We start from the raw sequence: 22196 nt of genomic DNA, 5'->3' as shown, positions 1-22196 counted from the left end.
TACTAAAAATATAAAAACTAGCCAGGCATGGTAGTGCATACCTATAGTCCCAGTTACTTGGGACGCTGAGGCAGGAGAATCGCTTGAACCCGGGAGGCAGAGGTTGCAGCGAGCCGAGATCACACCAGTACACTCCACCCTGGGAGACAGAGGGAGACTCAAAAAAAAAAAAAAAAAAAAAAAGAGGAAAAAAGGAAATCCCCATTATGTTAGGCAAACAAAAACAGCCAGTTTGTGACTGGTGGCTAAATCAACAAGGATCTTACAAGACATCTTAAGTGGTTTGGACTTTATATCAAGAGTCAGAGAGTGCCATTACAGAAATTTAAATAGTGGAGTACATAAAAGACAAACTGACGATGTTGTAAAGACCGGATGAGAAGGGGATAAAACTGGGGCCTGGGAAACTGGTTAGGTGACTAGGGCAGTATGCAAGACTTGAAATGATAGTAGCCTGAAACAAGATAATGGTAGTGGCTATAAAGAGGAATTTGATACATTAGAGAGATATTATGGAGCCAGAAGCAAAGGTACTCAGTAATGGATTGGAAGTGTGGGGCAAAGGAGAGAAAAAAATCACGAAAGTCATTAGCTACAAAAAATCTTTAAAATGTATTGATTTATCTAGGTATGGTGGCTCACACTTGTAATCCCAGCACTTTGGGAGGCCAAGGCGGGGGGGGGGGGGATCGCTTGAGGCCAAGAGTTCAAGACCAGCCTGGGCAACATAGCAAGCCCCCGTGTTTACCAACAACAAAAAAATTAAGAAAATTTAAAAAAAGTATTGACTTCTACTGGTTTGCCAAATGAAGTTTAGTATTAAATCCAAAATTGAGTCAGAGCAGTGTGAACTGAGACAGCCATCTTCATCTTCTCCCTCTTTTTTTCAGTTTGTTTTGAAATTTAGTTTTATATACTTAAGACTTACTTTCTGGCAATTTGGAATTAAATTTCTGAGATTGCTGTAAATTATTTCCTTTCTTTGTTTCTCTTCCTCTTTCTTACTTCCCTATTTTATTCTTAATATTTTATTGTTTCAGTTGAATTCTAAAACATCTTATCAGAACTTAGATTTTTTATTTCTCCACCCAGAGAACCGTGGAGCCTTTAAGTATTAGAAATTTGTCTCCTTGTCAGAATCTTCCAGATTTCCAGAAGTTTCCAAGTCGCTACGTATAAATGTTGCAGAAAAACGTGTAATTCTCATGTGTAAGTAGGCTATCTTTTTTCAGCGGATACATTTAGCATTATAGTCAATTGTTATTTCGTTGCCTTAAAAGACGCTGTTTTCATTGTAAAGGTGATGTGTTTTTACCACATAATTCAAATTTGCATAGGTACTTTATATTTTAAAAGGTGACTCACAGGTATGTCACTAATAAAAACAGTAACATTTAAACGACTGAGAAGGTAGGGGCTCTAAATAAAGTAAATGCGGCGGCGAGGGTAGGAGGGGGAAGAGGCAAAGGGGTGCGAAATTCCCATCCCAAGCCCCCTCCTCCAAAGACCGAATGGCAACTTAGTTGTGCAGGAAGGTTCCCCCCTATGCAGGGCAGCTCAGTCCAAGCCGGCCCGATCCGGAGCCGAGGGAGCAGTGCTTCTTGCCGCAACCGCCACGCAGTCTTGCTGCCGCCCAAGCGCGGACACCTGGTTCTTGGGTCCCCCGCGCGGAGCCCCGGACTCCTCGCCCCCTCTCCGAACAACTTTCTCCCTGCTTGAACTGATTCTCGCTGTTGGCAGACTGCACAGTCACAGCATCCAGCCGGACACGACCTGCTTTGCCGGGACTGGAAACAACTACCGCGGCAAAAGAGGCCGTTTCGCCGTGGGAAGAACAAGAACTCCCGGCTTGCGGCTTGTCCAGGGGCAGCCCCTCCCTGCGCTGCAGGGCGCCTACCCCCGCCCCAGAGGCTCCGCGCCGCGGGCGGGGCGACCCCGGGGGTCGCGCGCCCTCTCCCGTAGCGCGCGCCCGACTGCCTGCCGCGGCCCCGGCGCCCCCGCCCCCTCGGGCGCTCCGTAGCCGTGACGTGCACGCCGCAGTGCCGGGGACTCGGCGGGGCGCCGGCCGGCGGGCGGAGACCGACTCGGGATCTGTCCGAGCAGGAAGCCAGCCGCAGCCCGGCCGCTGTCGCCGCCCCGTCCTGGTGCCCGTCCGCGTCGTCTCCCTCTTCACTGGCTCTCATCACTTCTCACCGCGCCCTCCAGCTTCACCGGGACAGGTAGCACCGCCGCCGCGCACCTGCCTTCGCGCCCGCACCGGTGAGTGTCCCAGAGACCCCGCTGCGGGGCGTCGGCGCCGGGATCTCGCGTTCCCCGGCCCGGCCTTGCTCCCAGGCCTCCTCGAGCAGCTCCGGGGCCGACGCTTCTGTTCACTGCCCGAGGACGCGGGTGGGAGAAGCAGGTGATGGCTGGGTCCTGGGCAGCAGTGGGGCCGGCGGTGGTTCTCGTTTCCACCGAAAGACAGTCAGTCTCCTTTCATGGGTTCTCATCACCAAGGTCCCTTTGTGTTTCTTCCCTGGCTCCCAGGTAGAAGCAGAGCACTCAGGTGCCTAACTCGGACTTGGACACTCCGTGATAGTTTTATTTTCTCTTTTGTAAACACGCTTACAATTCAGTGCAGGGGGAGCACAATTTGCTCTGAGATGTGAAGATCAAATGATACCATTAATAGTCTAATCATGTAGGAGACCAGATCGAGACTTTCTAAAGCCTTATTCTTAGTCTCTAGGTGGTCCAGTACCTTGAGTATGTTAATTTACGGATATGCTACTGAACAATAACTTTTTTTAACTTCCAAAAACTCCCTAAAACGATTAAAATGCTCAAACTCTGGGATTTTAATTTTAAGTGAGACATAATTTGATGGGGTTATTACTAGAACATCCGTGTTTAAAAGTATTTCCATACAGTTTAAAAAATTCATTACTTCTTTTTTTTTTTTTTGAGACGGAGCCTTGGTCTGTCGACCAGGCTGGAGTGCGGTGGTGCGATTTCCGCTCACTGCAACCTCCGCCTCGCGGGTTCAAGCAGTTCTCTGACACAGCCTCCCAAGTAGCTGAGATTACAAGCGCCCACCACCACGTCCAGCTAATTTTTTTGTATTTTTAGTAGAGACGGGGTTTCACCATCTTGGCCAGGCAGGTCTTGAAATCTTGACCTCGTGATCCACCCGCCTCGGCCTCCCAAAGTGTTGGGATTACAGGCGTGAGCCACTGCGCCTGGCCAAAAATTCTTTACATCTTATCTGGCATAAAGTGATGTGGTGGAGGGATGCTTAAATCCTGATTTACAAGTATTAGTGAGTAATGAGGAGCACTGCCCTAACTTAATAGACTTAACTGTACGGGCTAAATAAGCCTCATTTTTTTTTTTTTCTTTTAATGCTGTGGTGGTATAGATGCAGTCTAAATAAAGTCAGAACTTGAGAGTTTTAAAAATTAACTTTTTTTTTTTTTTTTTTTGAAACAGAGCCTTGCTCTGTCGGCTCACTGCAACCTCCACCTCCCGGGTTCGAACGATTGACCTCCCTCAGCCGCCCGAGTGGCTGGGACTACAGTAAGCACGCGCCACTGCCCATCTAATTTTTGTATTTTTGGCAGAGACAGGGTTTCGCCATGTTGGCCAGGTGGGTCTCGAACTCCTGACCTCAGGTGATCCACTCGCCTCGGCCTCCCAAAGTGCTGGGATTACAGGCTTGAGCCCCCGTGCCTGGCCCGAAAATTAACAGTCTTAAGATTTAGCTGAAACTTATCTTCACACCATAAAACGTGAATCTTGAACTTGGACTGGTAGTGGTCATGGTACAAAGGTTGGCGGCAAAACAGCATTTCTGTACAAATTAACTGAACTTCCTAGATGTCTTGGGTTGTGGTTTTCAAACTGGAGAATGTTTAGTGAAAAAATTACCTTTGTGCCTTTTTTCCTTAATTGTAGAAACCGCCACAAATGTTACAAAGTGGGCTATAGCCAGAGCTTGAAACCATGCCGCCGTTCAAAATAGCTCACAGACTTTTATATATACAGCTCATTTTGAGTATTTTACGTTACGCAGGAATTGCATCCACATTGGTAAACAGAAGTCATTTTAGTCTTATGTACATTTGCCCATTATTTTTGTATTTTTTGTGTGTGACATGCTGTTTATCATTCTCTCATCTAAGTTACATTTTTGTTTTCAGAAACCATTGTAAACGTCAGTAACAGAAGTATGAATGACATTTAAGGAAAGATCATGAGTAAAAACTATAATATATAAAACTATATATGATATACATATATGTTCTTGGTTAGTGCCTAGAAACATGAGCAAGAAAAATGTAATGAACAATTACAATATTTAATGTAAATTAATGCAATTAAATATTGTATTAGAAACAAAAGATCGTAAATCATAACCAGTAGGGATTATCTGAAATGGATTTTTCCCTGTTTATGTTTGCGTGGTCAAGTTTTAAAATAACAGTGGCCAGGAAATCTGAGAGATGCTGAAGGCTCTGTTCTCATCCTGTTGTGACTTTGCCTGGAGTCTGTGGTGTATCATGTAGCCCATTGTTTAGACAACTGGGCTGTATCTGGGTTCCAAAATGTAGCTTTCTTTAGAAAGTTTTAAAGACTTTGACCATGTGAGGCTTGAACAGATACAAACATCCAAACATTTAAAAAAAATTAACCCATTTTAACTTTCTGTTGATAGTTGAGACTCCATTTTTGACACGTAAAATATCAGTTTTAAGAAGAGTTTACTAACCTCTGTGTAGTTTTCATTTTTAGATATTAAAATATCTAAAAATGAAATATTGGGAATTCTTATAACTTAAATAAATCTCAGAGTTTATTTATTCATTTTTTTTTTTTTCTCTGAGATGGAGTCTTGCCCTGTCATCCAGGCTGTGCAATGGCACGATCTTGGGTCACTGCAACCTCCGTCTCCTGGGTTCAAGTGATTCTCCTGCCTCAGCCTCCTGAGTAGCTGAGATTACAGGTGCCCGCCACCACACCTGGCCAATTTTTGTATTATTATTAGAGATGGGGTTTCACCATGTTGGCCAGGCTGTTCTCAAACTCCTGAGCTCAAGTGATTTGCCTGCCTTGGCCTCCCAAAGTGCTGGGATTGCAGTTTCATGGAGTTTAATTATGATACCCATAATGAGATATTTCATAATAATTTGTGAACCGGCCCTTTACTAGTATAAGATTGTTGCACATTTATTAGGCATCTACCATAATTGGACAGATCACAGATTGAGGGGCTTGATCTACAAAATAATTTTCTAGGCCAATGGTCTTGTCCTTTTACAGATGAGGAAGTCTAGTCTCAAAGAATTAAATGCTTGCTCCAGAAGGGCAAAGTCTGGATTCACATCTGAGTCATTTGACCACGAAGCCCCTGTTTTTTCCACCAGAACAGTTTGCCTTGGTTTCAGTTCACTTGGTGGACTGTTTAAACCGGCAAAACTGGTATTATGTCAAAGAATGTAATTCAAGGTTTGACAGAAGCATCCAGGAGTAGATATGATAGGCCGTGAATGTAGTTCTGGAACCAATTTAGAATCCTGTGTTTGTGTCTTCATTCTCAAGTTGACAGCCTTGAACAGTGATGTTGCTGCCTTCTCGTTTCTTGTATAGTTCTAGAACATTATATGTATTGTGCACGTTTTACTTTGATAGGTTTGTAAGAACTAGAGTTAGATTGTAATGTTCCTGGTTAGGATAGAACTTTAAAATTTTCCTGTAATGAAAAAGATAGATTATTTATGCAGTAGCTATCCTTTAAATATTACGTAATTCTCTAATCTTGAGAGGGGGGACTCATTTTTAGATTATGATTAAATTGTCACTTAGAAACTATTAGTACAAATCTTTTCTATGGTCTGTGGAATATCCCTTGAGCTGCAACAGACATAAATGACAAAAATGAACAAATAAGCCCATTTTTTTGGTAACAAACTAGGAATCATGCATTTCAGCAGTAGGATGTAGTTGGGTAAATGAGCAGAAGCAAGGTAGGAAGGCTGAGTTGGGTGGCTACCATTACGGGTTTTTTCGTTATTTGCTTTGAACTATTAGGAATTTTGCATCTCAAGGATATTCATATTCAACTGTAAATACAAAACCACCACCTAATATAAATTAGTAATATTACTAATATAAATTGGTAATAGATGATCTGTGACACACACATCAAGAAGTCGAGTTAAATAAGCTTAAGTTCTCTTTTGGAGGCATTATATCTATATGCATGTATCTATGATCTGTATATGTGTGTGTGTGTGTGTGTGTATATGTGTGTGTGTGTGTATATATATATATATATTTATTTATTTATTTATTTTTTTTGGAGACAGAGTTTCATTCATGCCACATGCAGTGGCATGATCTCGGCTTGCTGCAACCTCCGTCTCCCAGGCTCAAGTGACACTCCCATCTCAGTCTCTGGAGTAGCTGGGACCACAGGTGTATGTCCCCATGCCTGGCTAACTTTTTGTGTTTCTGGTGGAGAGGGGTTTTGCCATGTTGCCCAGGCTGGTCTTGAACTCCTGAGCTCAGATAATGTGCTGCCCCGGCCTCCTGAAGTACTGGGATTACAGGCATGAGCTACCGTGCCTTGCTGGCATTATATAATGTTCAGAGGAACCAGGATCTTTTCATTTAAAATGGTTATGATTTTATTTGACAAATTTGAGTGGACTAGAATCTTTAAATATTTTGCAACGTCTTTCTAGTTACTGTTTTCAAAAATTAGCTTATTTTTCTTGTTGATTAGTGTAAGAATGACATAATGGTTTGAGAAATGACCGTAAGTCCACCAGAAGTTTTCCCTGTGAGTACTGAAGCATAGAAAGTAAAACCTAAAGAAGAAATATGGCATCTTTAGAAATCTTGGTGGTGCTAAAGAGAGAGGAAATAATTTTTTATACAGAAGGCATGTCTCAAGTGAAACCAAAACACCAAAGCACATTCCTTCAGTGTATATTCACATGGGGTAAATACGATGCTGAGTAACGTGCACAAAGGAAACTCCTGACAAAAACACAGTCATCTTTCGAGTATGTTAGGTCATTTGTTATTTTATTTGAAAATAACCTGGCCGGGGCGTGGTGGCTCACACCTGTAATCACAGCATTTTGGGAGGCCAAGGTGGGCAAATCACCTGAGGTCAGGAGTTGAGACCAGCCTGGGCAACATGGTGAAACCCCATCTCTACTAAAAATACAAAAATTAGCTGGGTGTGGTGGTGGGCGCCTATAATCCCAGCTACTCGGGAGGCCAAGGAACAAGAATCACTTGAACCTGGCAGGTGGAAGTTGCAGTGCACTGAGATTGGGCCACTGCAATCCAGCCTGGGTGACTGAGTGAGACTCCGTCTCAAAAAAAAAAAATAAATAAATAACCTGCTGACCAACCTTTACAAGGTAATATATTTTGTGTGGCAGAATTTTTTGATTTCTAATATATGTGGATGAACATCTTTTTCAACAAATAGTTACTGAGGGCCCACTGTGTTTTAGATATGACAAGTGTGAACTGATTCCTCCCTGTCCTGGCATATCTTTGGATCCAGGAAATAGGAAGAGTTGCAGAGATATGAAAAAATAAATAGAAACCATCCATTTGAAATCCAAAGACATATATGTCAAAAGCTAATAACTTACATTTGTATGGCATTTTATTGCTTTAAAATATTTTTATATGCATTTGGTCCTTAAAACAACTTGATGAAGTAGATTTAGTAAATTTTTTCCTTTTCTACAGGTGAGGAAATGGAGACTCAAAAAATTAAAAATACTGGCTGCATGTGGTGGCTCATGCTGGTAATCCCAGCACTTTGGGAGGCTGAGGTGGGAGGATCACTTTAGCCCAGGAGTTTGAGAACAGCCTGGGCAACATGGTGAAACGCTTTCACAAAAAATATTATACAAAAATTAGCTGGGGGTGGTGGTGCATGCCTATAGTCCTAGCTGTGTAGGAGGCTGAGGTTGGAGGATCTCCTGAGCTCAAGAGGTCAAGGCTGCAGTGAGCCATGATTGCACCACTGCACTCCAGTCTAGGTGACAGAGCAAGATACTGTCTCTAAATAAATAAATACATTACTTAAAATTAAGTAACTTGTTCAAGGTCAGTGTGGCTACTTAGAAGCATCATCTCTGTGTAGTCCCAAAGTAGTAAGTCCTCCACTTTCTCCCTGTTGCTTATGTATTTAACCTCACATTATGGCTTCAAGTGAGGTGGTTCAGGAAGTTCTGAAAAATTAGGGTCACTAAAATGGTGATTATTAAATTGTTATAGGTTATTATTTTTTAATGGAAGGTAGAAGATGAGCATGATGCATCATTATGGAACTACTTTAACATTTTAAATAGACTACTAGACTGAAATTGGTAATTAGCTTTTCTAGTTGGAGAATTTTTAAAGAACAATTAGTTAAAAAAAGGAAGGAGAAAAATGTTCTGGGGGAATTTTGAAAATAACTTCTATTACTTTGTGCATTGGTAGTGATCCGATAGTTACAACTGTCTTTGTAAAGACTCACTAAAGAACTGTGTGTGTGTCTGTGCTGGTTCCTTTATGTCTTCATTTATTTAAAACATACTTGAGTGTCTGCCACGGACCAGGCACTATTCCAAGTTCTAGGGATACAGTGATTACATTAAGACCAAGCCCCTGCACTGACATTTTATTGTTGTTTTGAATTAAGTTAATTATAGACTCTTCATACTAGGATGTAATCAACAGGGCTGACCCTAAAGTTGGGAAATAGGCAGTTGTCAAAATTGTGCAATTTGAAGGCTACTGCATGACTTACTTGCTCTGGAATATTCTACTCCTGACCTGTCTGTTGAAGACTCCCAGACTATTGAGTTATGGCACTGTTACCAACCTGCTTTGATAAATATTAAGTATGTTCCATCATTTATCACACTTTCAGCAAAGAAAACTGAGAGAAAATAAATGGGAACTAGAGTTGGACACGGTGATGCATGCCTGTAATCCCAGCTACTCAGGAGACTGAGGCAGGAGGAATGCTTGAGCTCAGGTGTTCGAGGCCAGCGTAGGCAACATAGTCAGATTCTGTCTCAAAAAAAAAAAAAAAAAAAAACAAGCAAGCAAAAAACAAATGGGACTAGGACTGATATGTTGGTGTTGTAAGAGAAGAGGTTAGCAAAGTATAATTTTAATAGCAGCTATTGTTTTTTCTTTTTTTGAGATGGAGTCTCGCTCTGTCACCCAGGCTGGAGTGCAGTGGTGCGATCTTGGCTCACTGCAACCTCTGCCTCTCGGGTTCAAGGGATTCCCCTGCCTCAGCCTCCTCAGTAGCTGGGATTACAAGTGCTCACGACCATGCCTGGCTAATTTTTGTATTTGTAGTAGAGATGGGGTTTTCACCATGTTGGCCAGGCTGGTCTCGAACTTCTGACTTCAGGTGATCTGCCTGCCTTGGCCTCCCAAACTGCTGAGATTACAGGCGTGAGCCACCGTGCCTGGCCAATAGCAGCTGTTGTTTATTGAGCTTTTACTACCATGTCAGATATTATGCCAGGTGAGTACTTTGGTATACATTAGCTCAATCACTGTGTCACCTCACTGGTGTTGGTGTTATGACCTTCATTTTACAGATTAGGAAACTGAGGGGCAGAGATGTTAAATTTGCTCAAGCTTATTTGGTGGTGCTGGAATTTGGGTCTCTGCTAGTAACTAAGCAGGTAGTAGATACTAACGTGGAAAGAGTACTTATGTGTGTGTGTGTATATATATATATACACACACACACATACACATATATTGTGTATATATGTGTATATATGTATACACACATATATAGTGTATATATGTATATGCAATATATATTGTGTATATATGTATATACAAGAGTACTTATGTGTGTCGTGTGTGTATATAGATATACACACATATCTATACACACATATATTGTGTATATATGTATATAGACTATATACATATACATATATAGACATACATATACATATATACATATATGTATGTCTATAGACGTATATACACAATGTGTGTGTATATATGTATATAGACATATACACAATATGTGTGTGTGTATATATACACACATATATATACATATAGAACATATATACATATATACATATAGAACATCCGAAGTCTGTCTGTGTGTGTATATATATGTATACACACACACACACGTAGAGACAGACTTCGGATGTTCTACTAGGATGTGTGACACATCACAGAGGAGGGCAACCTTGGTGTGGGAGTGATGGGTGTGGGGAGTCAGGATAGCTTGTTGGGTGAGGGGTGGGAATTGGGGTTGGGAGGAGATGGGAGGGTATTGCTTGCCTAACTACTTGGTCGTCAGGCTTAATCCTCTCTCTGACAGCCCTGGGGCTCCAGAGTTGCATTTAAGCACAGTGCTTTCTTGTCCAGCTCCTGGGTAAGAGGATAGGCAGACCTGAGGCAATCCTGGTTTTGTCACTCATTAACTTGGTCAAATTATTTCATTTCTCTGGGCTTCAGTTTTCTCATCTATAAAATGGAGGTAATATTACCTACCTTGTGTGGTTCTTATGAGGATTGAATTAGATAATAATACATGTAAAACACAGATCACACTGGCTAGCACATAGTGTACATTCATTATTATTGTTGTTACTGTTTTTTTTTAATCATGTTTAATGTGGAATTTTCATCCAAAAGCAAGAAAAGCAGTATATTAGTGATTTGGTTGGAATCTTGAAGTTGGCTTTTTCTTTTTTTTTTTTTTGAGATGGAGTCTCGTTCTGTTGCCCAGGCTGGAGTGCAGTGGTGCCATCTTGGCTCACCACACCTTCTGCCTCCCAGGGTTCAAGCAATTCTCCCGCCCCAGCTTCCCGAGTAGCTGGGACTACAGGCGCGTGCCACCATGCCCAGCCAATTTTTGTATTTTCAGTAGACACGGGGTTTCACTATGTTGGCAAGCTTCCCTTTTGATTTATGTGCAAACTGGAATTAGAGAACTACTGGCTTAAACTTTTTCTTTATCTTTTGGTTAGGGAGGGCTTCAACAAGATTAACGACAATTTGCTTGGGTTAACCAGGCAGTATGTGGTAGAGGGAAGTGAAATATGTTACCAGAATCTCTTCATTGAGTTTTTTTTTTTAAGCTTATTTGGGACTTATAGCATTTATATGGAGAAGACAATGCAGTGTTAAATTTTGCACCTAAATTAAACTGTAATGACTGTTTCGCTTTTTGTTTGTTCGTTTGAGATGGAGTTTCACTCTGTCAGCCAGGCTGGAGTGCAGTGGTGCGATCTCAGCTCACTGCAAGCGCTGCCTCCTGGGTTCACGCCATTCTTCTGCCTCAGCCTCCCAAGTAGCTGGGACTACAGGCTCCCGCCACCATGCCCAGCTAATTTGTCTTATTTAGTAGAGACGGGGTTTCACTGTGTTAGCCAGGATGGTCTTGATCTCCTGACCTCGTGATCTGCCTGCCTCGGCCTCCCAAAGTGTTGGGATTACAGGTGTGAGCCACTGCGCCTGGCCTGTTTCAGTTTTTTAACTAGCTTCATTTGGAGGTGATTAGTTAAAATTGTTAATTTTTAACAATTATACAAATAGTAAAAATGTATAAATACATGTTTGTATAGATTTTTTTTTTTTTTTGAGATGGAGTCTCACCCTGTTGCCCATGCTGGAGTGCAGTGGCATGATCTCAACTCACTGCAATCTCCCCCTCCCAGGTTCAAGCGATTCTCATGCCACAGCCTCCTGAGTAGCTGGGATCACAGGCATGTGCCACCATGCCCGGCTAATTTTTGTATTTTTAGTGGAGACGGGGTTTCACCATGTTGGCCAGGCTGGTCTCGAACTCCTGACCTCAGCTGAGCCATCCGCCTCAGTCTCCCAAAGTGCTGGGATTACAGTAGTGAGCCACAGTGCCCGGCCATTTCTATAGATCTGGTCATTTCTATAGATCTTAAAAACGTTTTGGATGAAACCGGAAACCATCATTCTCAGTAAACTATCGCAAGGACAAAAAACCAAACACCGCATAGGTGGGAATTGAACAATGAGGTCTCATGGACACAGGAGGGGGAACATCACACTCCGGGGACTGTTGTGGGGTGGGGGGAGGGGGGAGGGACAGCATTAGGAGATATACCTAATGCTAAATAACGAGTTAATGGGTGCAGCAAACCAACATGGCACATGGATACATATGTAACAAACCTGCACGTTGTGCACGTGTACCCTAAAACCTAAAGTAAAATAATAAAAAAAAGTTTAAAAACTTAGATTTCTTTAGATAATGTACTGTTGAATAATCAGAGTTGGTATTGTTAGTCATATCAGGCAAAGCCCCAAAAGGAAAGAGATTTTACCCCTGATGGTTCACATGAAGAGGCTATTTGCAGAGGTTAGAGAACAAACAAGTGTGGTAAAGCGCTCAGGGATTAGAAACACTAAGAAACTCTTAGTTCTTCAGAAATTACCAGAGCAGAAAGCTGGCATTGTGGAGGAGGGCTAGAGGGAGCTGCGGTTTTGAAGCAGGAGGGGCGTGAAGGGAGGTTCCCTGAGACCTCTTCCTCTGAGTCTCCACCAGTGGCTTACTTTACTAGAACCCAGCTGGGGAGCCCAAGTGATTTTTTTTTTTTTTTTTTTTTTTTTTTTTTTTTTAAGGCTCATTCTCCCAGTGCAAGAGCAGAGAAAGAATTGAGAAAGTGAAGGAGCAAATGGAGATTAACTAGGACATTATTTAGAACCTTTGGGGATTTGTAGCATTTCCTTGGTACATTTAAAAAAAACTTGTAGCATTGTGATACATCTGCAAAATACTTGGGACTAATTGTTTTATACATGCTTTCAGAAATAGTTTAATCACTTTCTCATTTAACTGAACAATTATTTTAGAAACTTTTGATGATCCGTATAACCCAACAAGAAACACAAAGGTCTTTTGTTAATATATTGTTATACTTTGCTGAGGTTTTCTGAAATTTTCTTCACTAGGCAGTCCTGATTTAATGGAATACATGTTTCTTTCATTAAAAATCTTTAGTGACTAAATTAAAAATATTTTGGCAATAAGTCTTTTGCTTTTCTGGAATTTATACTTGTATTCACCTGGAATTTTTTTTGACAACAAGAGTACTAGAACATAGTGTTGATATGGTAATAGTTAATAGAAGCAAGACTATTGGGAAATAGTTGTTCGTCCTTCCCAAGTCCTTTTGAGGACACATTAAATTTCTGTATAAATCTGTTGCAATTTGCTGTCATCTTGCAGTTGCTGATATTTTGCTAATGCCAGTTTTACCTAGTTAATCTTAGTTCTGGCAAAAAGTTTGTGCTCTTTATTTTGGATAGATTCCTTAGGGGTTACTAAAGAAAAGGATTTCTCTTCTTAAAGAGGTGGTATGAAGGATTCTAGGGATATAATTAATACTCCCCCCAAAACAATTAGATTATGACTTCTATTTTCTTTCTTCTCTTGAGGATTCCAGGGAAAAAGAAGTACAAGTTCTTACTCAAATTAAGAAGCAGCTGGAGAGGGCCTTGTTCATGACCTCCAGAAAAGGAAGAGCCATATTGTGCAGGGTCGAGCAGATTAGTAAACATCTGGCTGAGAGAATTTAGCATACAAATAAAGTATACCTCTGGATATAAATGTTATAACTGAGTTAAAAAAATATGTTTCCCAGCTTGTCCTTTTTAAAGAGTATGGTGAAAATGAGATACAGGTTTGGAATCTACTGAATAACACCTGTGGATGGAAACCAACCATTTAGATATTTTCTCTGTAAGTAGGCTTTTTTTTTTTTTAAAGGAGTGATTTCAAACTTTTGTGGGATCTTCTAAAAACATATTGTTTATTTGGATTTGACACTGATGGAATTAGTATCCCACAGGAGATATTTGAGGCTCTTAGTTTTTCCATGTTGTATTCTTTGAATTTCCTTGATTTGAGGATTGAGTTATTCCAGAGAGAACTTTTCTCTTCCTCCTTGTTATTTTTTTTCTAAAATTAGATGAACCAGCTGTGTTTTGGTTTGTGGGCATGATTTGCTGTCTGTCATCCTTTTGGTCTTAGTATCTGGGGGAAGAACAAAGAACCTGTATGTGTTTTGAAGAGGAATGTATTAGTTTCTCTGCTCTTCTTGTTCATCTTGGTTGATCTTTAAGATGAGAAGAACGAAGAAAATACTTTATGTACTTATTATTCTTGTGCTTGATATTTCAAACAAAACTGTGGCTTGTATTGGCCACTGAGATGATGGAGAAAACAGATGAACGTAAAGTGAAAAACTAGTCATCATGTATTCAAGTGGCTAATTGAAGAGGTTTATGTTAAAGAAAGGTTTTCTTTCAGGTATGGGAGGAGGGAAAAGAAGGATGGAAATTGAATGAGTTTGACCATATGACCAGCTGTCACGGCAGATGTTTTAGCAACCAGGAAATATTTACTTCAATCAGAATTTAATTTTGTATTTTATAGGGATGCATTCTACTAATAAGCCTTTTTTTTGGAAGGAAAGTGAGGATAAGTTAGGAATTTATAAACCAATTTGGTGATTTTAGTAAGTCATTAGTAAAAATGGAGATAGCCTGGTGGCTGCATATAGTGATGCTAGTATGTTAGAAAATGGGCTGTTAGAACACACACACACACACACACACACACACACACACACACACACACAGACACACACACACAGACACATTTTTTTTTCCTTTTTGCCAGATGTGCAACTGTATACAGAGGGCTATTATTTATTAAAGGTGTGTTTCTGGAACTGGCCCAGAATGTCATGGACTTTGGTCCTGTTTTCTAGGATTCTGCTATTTGGTATATAACACTGGTATAGATTAGCATTTTCAGAACATGTGGACAACAGAGTAGGTCAGCATGATTGAACAGTGAAAGATATGTGTCAGATGGGTTGGGGGTGGCATTATATTGTAATGATGGATTGAATGAGTGATCTAAAATCATCCTAGCACAGTATAATTGTAGCAATCCTTTTTTTTTTTTTTAAGACGGAGTCTCACTCTGTCACCCAGGCTGGAGTGCAGTGGTGTGATCTACTACAAGCTCCGCCTCCCAGGTTCACACCATTCTCCTGCCTCAGCCTCCTGCGTAGCTGGGACTACAGGCGTCAGCCACCGCGCCCAGCTAATTTTGTTTTTGTATTTTTAGTAGAGACAGAGTTTCACCATGTTAGCCAGGATGGTCTCGATATCCTGACCTCGTGATCCGCCCGCCTTGGCCTCCCAAAGTGCTGGGATTACAGGCGTGAGCCACTGTGCCCGGCCATAATTATAACAATTCTTGAGGGCCAATTATATGCTGTCACTTTGAGTGTTTTTCAGTTATTTTCTCATTTAATTCTCACGTTGACCCTATGAGGTGACTATTCTTATTATCCCATTTTATAGCTGAGAGAGCTGAGGTCTAAGTAACTTGAGAAGGTGATAGATGTAGTGAGTAGAGTCAAAAGATGCTTCCAGGTGGTCTGGCTCTAGAGTCTTTGCTCCACTTAGAATTCTAAGCTCGCTTTTTCTGTGTGCTCTTTTAAACACTCAGAGCTTTGAAAATCTCTTAAGGGTTAATCTTTTCTGTTTTTATCTCCCTACACAAATAGTAGTAAAATGGTGAGATTCGTGCATCTATGGCCCACTCTCAAGTCCAGGCGAGACAGTTCTGTGATACCCACTTCCCTTCTGAGCCAGACTCACCCTCAGATTTCTGCTCTGCACAGGGCTCCAGCCTCCCCTGCCAGTGGATGAGAGAGGGGAGACCTCCTAGACCCAAATCTAAGCCATTGTCTACAGCTCTTGTCTTTTAAACCTCTTAACAACTACCTGTTTTAGTTATATACCTGTTATAATTACATACTTAATGTATGTGCTTTAAGCAAATGTATTCCTGTAAAGTTTTATGTAAATAATGAATTTAATTGTAATTTAATTTTTTTTGTAGAGATGGGGGTCTTACTGTGTTGCCCAGGCTGGTATTGAACTCCTGGTCTCAAGTGATCCTCCTGCCTTGGCCTCCCAAAATGCTGAGATTATAGGCATGAGCCACTGCATCTGAGCTGTAATTTTTTTTCTTTTTTTTTTTGAGACGGAGTCTCACTCTGTCGCCCAGGCTGGAGTGCAGTGGCGTGATCTCGGCTCACTGCAACCTCCACCCTCCGAGATCAAGCAATTCTCCTGCCTTAGCCTCCTGAGTAGCTGGGATTACATGCGCCTGCCACGCCTGGTTAATTCTTGTATTTTTTTTAGTAGAGACGGGGTTTCCCCATCTTGGCCAGGCTGGTCTTGAACTCCTGACCTCATGATCCACCCGCCTTGGCCTCCCAAAGTGCTGGGATTACAGGCGTGAGCCACCGTGCCTGGCATAATTTTTTTATTATTCTGAGAAAGCTTCCTATTTAAAGGGTCCCAGTGATAATTTCTTTTGTAAAGAGAAGAATCTTTGTATAAAACAAATGATTGTTTCCTAGATTATATTAAAAAATATGGATTTTTCACACATTACTTTTGCATAAACATAGTTCTAGCTAAATACATATTTGATATAAACATGCCAAAATGAAATTTGATCTTATATTGTGCTTCATATTACTAATAAAAAAGGATCGAATAATAGTTTTTTTCTTTGAATAAATGTCATTTGTTGGATTTGCACTAAAATGTGCTTTTGTAGGCTTATCTACAGTAAGAATAATATTCTTTTAGGCAGTAGGTTGAGGTTCAATATGTAACACAATAGTATATTATTTTGTTATAAAATTCATTAGGTAAATGCTAGAGTTCTACTTAAGTGCCAAAATTAGTATTTTATGATTCTGAAATAAATTATCTGAAAATAAAGTTTAGAGAGATAACTTAAAAACTTATAGTTGAAAGACAAACTACTCTTTGGAAAAAATATTTTTCTGTAACACCGGGTAAAATACTTATTTCCTGTAGTTAATATAATGCTAATGAGGTCTTGATCCCAGACTCATTGTAATTTGTGCTCTGTCCCTAAACACTCAACAGTGACTACTCTGTAACCTAATTAATAGATCCAGTGGCCTCATTTAGAGCATTATTCTTTTCCAACCTCTTCATCTATTTCTTTTTTTGTTTTTTAGCGATAGAGTCTCACTCTCATCCAGGCTGGGCTGCATTTGTACCATTATAGATCATGGCAGCCTCGAACTCCTGGGCTCAAGTGATCCTCCACCTCAGCTTCCCAAAGTGCTGGGATTATGGATGCGGGCCACCATGCCTGGTCTCTAAACTCTTACTGTGTGATTCAAAATCCTTTGTGACCTAATCTTGCCCCACTTTTTCACTATAGCACTCATCACACCTCTGCCATTCTCCTTCGCTCTAGCCCCGTTGGCCTCTTCCCCAAACGTGTCCCCATTCTCCTTTCTCCTTAGTCTTATTCAAACAAACCCTTTGTCTGGAGTGCACTTTTCTTTAGTCATTCTTACCCATCTTTCACCACCTGCTTGAATTAAATCTTTGAAAGTAGCCACCCCAAGTTTACTATTTGGAATTATACTGGTATTATAATGTACATCAAAGGTTATGTGATGGATGTGTATCTTCCTTCATTCTTATCTACTCTGACTAGATTATGAATTACTAGAGGGTATAAACTGCCTAGCGAGAGGCTTTGTAAGGTTTTGTTTGATCAGTGGATCTCAGGTCTCAGGACTCTTTTACACACTTAAAAATTACTGAAGACTGCATAAAGATTTTGTTTATGTGGATTATATCTATTGATATTTACTGTATTAGCAATTTAAAAATGATTTGATCCAGGCCAGGTGCTTTGAGAGGCTGAGGCAGGCAGATCACTTGAGGCCAGGAGTTCAAGACCAGCCTGGCCAACATGGTAAAACCCCGTCTCTACTAAAAATATAAAAAATTAGCGGGGCGTGGTGGCGGGTGCCTGTAGTCCCAGCTACTCGGGAGGCTGAGGCAGGAGAATGGTGTGAATCCAGGCGGTGGAGCTTGCAGTGAGCTGAGATCATGCCACTGCACTCCAGCCTGGGCGACAGAGCTAGACTCTGTCTCAAAAAAAAAAAAAAAAGAGACTTGAAGGTCAGATAGCTAACCACTGGCAGAACTGAAAGATAATTCAGAAGTCTCTTAGTTTGGAGTTCATTTTTCCTGTCAGTATTGTGCAGTTAAAACATTTAGAGGTAATTTCACATATAAGGCTATGACTAAAAAAAAAAGCCTTTTGTTTTTTGCGACAGTCTTGCTCTGTCACCCAGGCTGGAGTGCAGTGGTGCAATCTCAGCTCACTGCAACCTCCACCTCCTGGGTTCAAGTGATTCTTGAGCCTCAGCCTCCCAAGTAGCTGGGACTACAGGTGCACACTACCACACCTGGCTAATTTTCGTATTTTTAGTAGAGACAGGGTTTCACCATGTTGACCAGACTGGTCTTGAATTCCTGACCTCAAGTGATCAGCCTGCCTCACCCTCCCAAAGTGTTGGGATTACAGGCATGAGCCACTGCATCTGGCCAAAAATAAACATTTCTTTTTGTGCTATAATAAAATTCTGTAGGGAAGAAATTTCTGAACTCTCACCCAGTACTCTAGAATCAAGTTTCATCTATTTGTTTCACCTCTTAAAAAAAAAAAAAAATTACCAGAAGTGATGGCACGTGCATCTAGTCCCACCTACTCAGGAGGCTGAGGTGGGAGGATTACTTGAACTCAGGAATTTGAGGCTGCAGTGAACTATGATCATGCCACTGCACTGGGTGATAGAGCAAGAACTTCAAAAAAAAGAAAAGGCTAGGCTCAGTGATTTATGCCAGTAATGCAACACTTTGGGAGGCTGAGGTGGGAGGATCATTTGAGCCCAGGAGTTTAGGACCAGTCTGGATGACATAGCAAAACCTCCTCTCTACTAAGAATAAAAAAAAGTTAGCTGGGCGTGGTGGCGTGTGCCTGTAGTTCTAGCTATTTTGGAGGCTGAAGTGGGAGGATTGCTTGAGCCTGGGAGTTTGAGATGGCAGTGTGATATAATTGCACCCCTGAACTTCAGCCTGGGCAACAGAGTGAGACCCTCTCTCAAAGAAAAAAGCAGGCTGGGCATGGTGGCTCCCACCTGTAATCCCAGCACTTTTGAAGGCGGAGGCGGGCAGATCACCTGAGGCCAGGAGTTCGAGACTATCCTGGCCAACATGGTGAAACCCCGTCTCTACTAAGAATACAAAAGTTAGCTGGGCAGGGTGGCGGGTGCCTGTAATCCCAGCTACGTGGGAGGCTGAGGCAGGAGAATTGCTTGAACCCAGGAGGTGGAGGTTGCAGTGAGCAGAGACCACATCATTGTGCTCCAGCATGGGCAAAAGAGCTAGACTCTTGTCTCAAAAAAAAGAAAAAAAGAAAAAAACTAGTAGACAGTATAACCTACACATATGTGTGTGTATATTTTATATATATACATATACAGATATATACATTTAAAAATTAATACAGTATTCTAACATAAAGGAAAGTTATTAAATTATTAATTAATTATAGTAATTACATTAAATATATTGTTTATTTCAGTTTGTGAAGGTGCAGGCAGTCCTTTACTACAAGGCAGAATAAAGTAGTCAGATGCTACTAACATCTACATGTAGAATAATCATGAATGCAGCAGCTGTAAATTAGACTAATATGCAAGTACTGTAATTGGTGACTCAAATATCTTTATTAGCATTGCTCTATAATGTGATTTTTCCAGCATGATGAACACCTTTTGGTAAAGTTCCAAATAAAGGACAGTCTTCTTTCAATTTATGTGTTATTGTATGTTTTTTAGTCAGTGTATGTTAAAGCAATGCAAAAATATTTTAAATATATGTACGCATATATTGGATTAGATTCTGGGCTTACCTATGTTCTCCTTTGAATTTGCTGTTCATTTTACCTTCTATACGTCATTAGTGGCATCACAATAATTTGAAAATTTGAAATAAAAAGTTCTTGGCCCATACCCACAGGAGCTGGATCAGTTTGTAGCATCCTCACAGACATTTTTGCTGGCTGCAGTGTTTTTATTTTTTGTGTCATCTTCCTCAATTCATTCTTTTTTTTTTTTTTTTTTTTTGAGATGGAGTCTTGCTCTGTTGCCCAGGCTGGAGTGCAGTGGCACAATCTTGGCTCACTGCCACCTCTGCCTTCCAGGTTCAAGCGATTCTCCTGCCTCAGCCACCTGAGTAGATGAGATTACAGGCGTGCACCACCACACCCAGCTAATATTTTGTATTTTTAGTAGAGACGAGTTTTACCATGTTGACTAGGCTGGTCTCGAACTCCTGGCCTCAAGTGATCTGCCCATCTCGGCCTCCCAGAGTGTTGGGATTACAGCCGTGAGCCACTGTGCCTGGCCCTCAATTTATTCTTGAGTGTTGCATTCCTGTCTTTAAGTGAGATACTGAAGCTTTTACATTCTGAATAATAATACATATAAATAAATAATAAGAATGAATGTAAAATTAAAAATGTTTCATTTAAAGTGATGTAAATGAGAAACTATAATAGTTATAAATAGTATATGGTTCATAAATACACATGATTTACAAATTCCATTTTTTTGAGACAGAGTGTCACTGTTGCCCAGGCTGGAGTGCGGTGGCATGATCTCAGCTCATTGCAGTCTCCGTCTTCCGGGCTTAAGCGATCCTCCCACCTCAGCCTCTGAGTAACTGAGACTACAGGTGCACACCACCACACCTGGCTAATTTTTGTATTTTTGTAGTTGGGCTTTTGCCATGTTGCTCAGGCTGATCTCTTAACTTCTGAGCTCAAGCCATCTGCTTGCCTTGGCCTCCCAAAGTGCTGGGACTTCAGGTGTGAGCCATTGCCCCTGGCCACAAATTCTATTCTTAAACAATTAAATTGGTGGAAATTTCTTGCATTTAAAAAAATGAATTTACTACAGAAATTATATTTTGCCTCCCAAAACACTTTCACCATTTTTAAAAATAATGAAATAAGGTTTGTTGCCCAGGTTGGTCTTAACTCCAGGTCTTAACTCATGTTGTTTATTATATAAAGTATTTGTTGCTCTGTATGTGGTATTGAAACTTCTAAACTAACCCCCTTTAGGTTTGTTTGTTCGTTTTGAGACAGAGTCTCACTCTGTTGCCCAGGCTGGAGTGCAGTGGCATGATCTCGGCTTATTGCAACCTACGCCTCCCAGGTTGAAGCGATTCTTTTGCCTCAGCCTCCTGAGTAGCCGGGATTACAGGCTTGCACCACCATGCCTGGCTAATTTTCGTATTTTTAGTAGACATGGGGCTTCGCCATGTTAAATAGTCTGGTCTTGAACTCCCGACCTCAGGTGATCCACCAGCCGTGGCTCCCAAAGTGCTGGGATTACAGGTGTGAGCCACTGCCCTTGGCCTCCTTTAGTTTTATAGGTCATTTTCCAATGACCGTTGTTTGTGTAATTGAAAGCCAGATGTCTTTTAACTGATTTATCTTTCCTGATTATTTGATGTCACATTGGCAGTTTAGTTGAATCTTGATGGATAACAGTATAAATATTTTGGTGGTCTTGATGAGGATAGTATTGATAGCTTACCCCAAGACACATGTATAAGCTATAAGATAACAGTACTTTTTTTTTTTGCTTTTTTTTTTTTTTTTCCCTGAGATGGTCTCACTTTGTTGCTTAGGCTGGAGTGCAGTGATGCAAACACAGTTCACTGCAGCCTCGACCTCCTGGGCTCAAGTGATCCTCCTGCCTCAGCCCCCAAGTAGCTGGGACTAGAGGCTCACGCCACTGTGCCCGGCTAATTTTTGTATTTTTTGTAGAGACAGGGTTTCATCATGTTGTCCAGGCTTGTCTCAAACTCCTAAGCTCAAGTGATCTGCCCGCCTTGGCCTCCCAAGTGCTGGAACTACAGGCGCCAGCCACTGCATCCAGCCCAGAAATTTTCTTAATAAGGATTCTTCAAAGGGCTTTTTTAGTGGCCTCCACTAAATTGTGTGTATAACTCCCAGGAGTTTAATTAATAAACAAAAGGAAAAGAGTGAATATGTGTTTTAACTCAAGGTACATTTATCTGTAGTTATTCCTCATCAAAACTGCAGTAACTATTTAGATATCAGATGCTAAATGTATTTCTCTCTAAATAGAGTTTAGAGAGAAAAAAATCAGCTACACAAAGATAGATCCTAAACAATTAAGAATCCTCCCGAATTTTAT

The 22196-nt window shown here is 41.0% G+C and overlaps 1 protein-coding gene across 1 annotated transcript in view; it reads left to right on the top strand.

The window, feature by feature from the left end:
* The first annotated feature begins 2011 nt into the window (after positions 1-2011).
* MYO6 (myosin VI) overlaps positions 2012-22196 on the top strand; it is a 155299-nt gene continuing 135114 nt past the window's right edge. Inside the window, exon 1 of the mRNA XM_030809310.1 lies at positions 2012-2259. The gene's annotated coding sequence lies outside the window, so the exon portion shown is untranslated. The remainder of the gene's footprint in view (positions 2260-22196) is intronic.

Source organism: Nomascus leucogenys, chromosome 3, assembly GCF_006542625.1.
Source record: "Nomascus leucogenys isolate Asia chromosome 3, Asia_NLE_v1, whole genome shotgun sequence".
Classification (NCBI taxonomy): Eukaryota; Metazoa; Chordata; class Mammalia; order Primates; family Hylobatidae; genus Nomascus; species Nomascus leucogenys.
The sequence above is the reverse complement of the archived record's forward strand: the minus strand, read 5'-3'. Positions and strand labels throughout refer to the sequence as shown.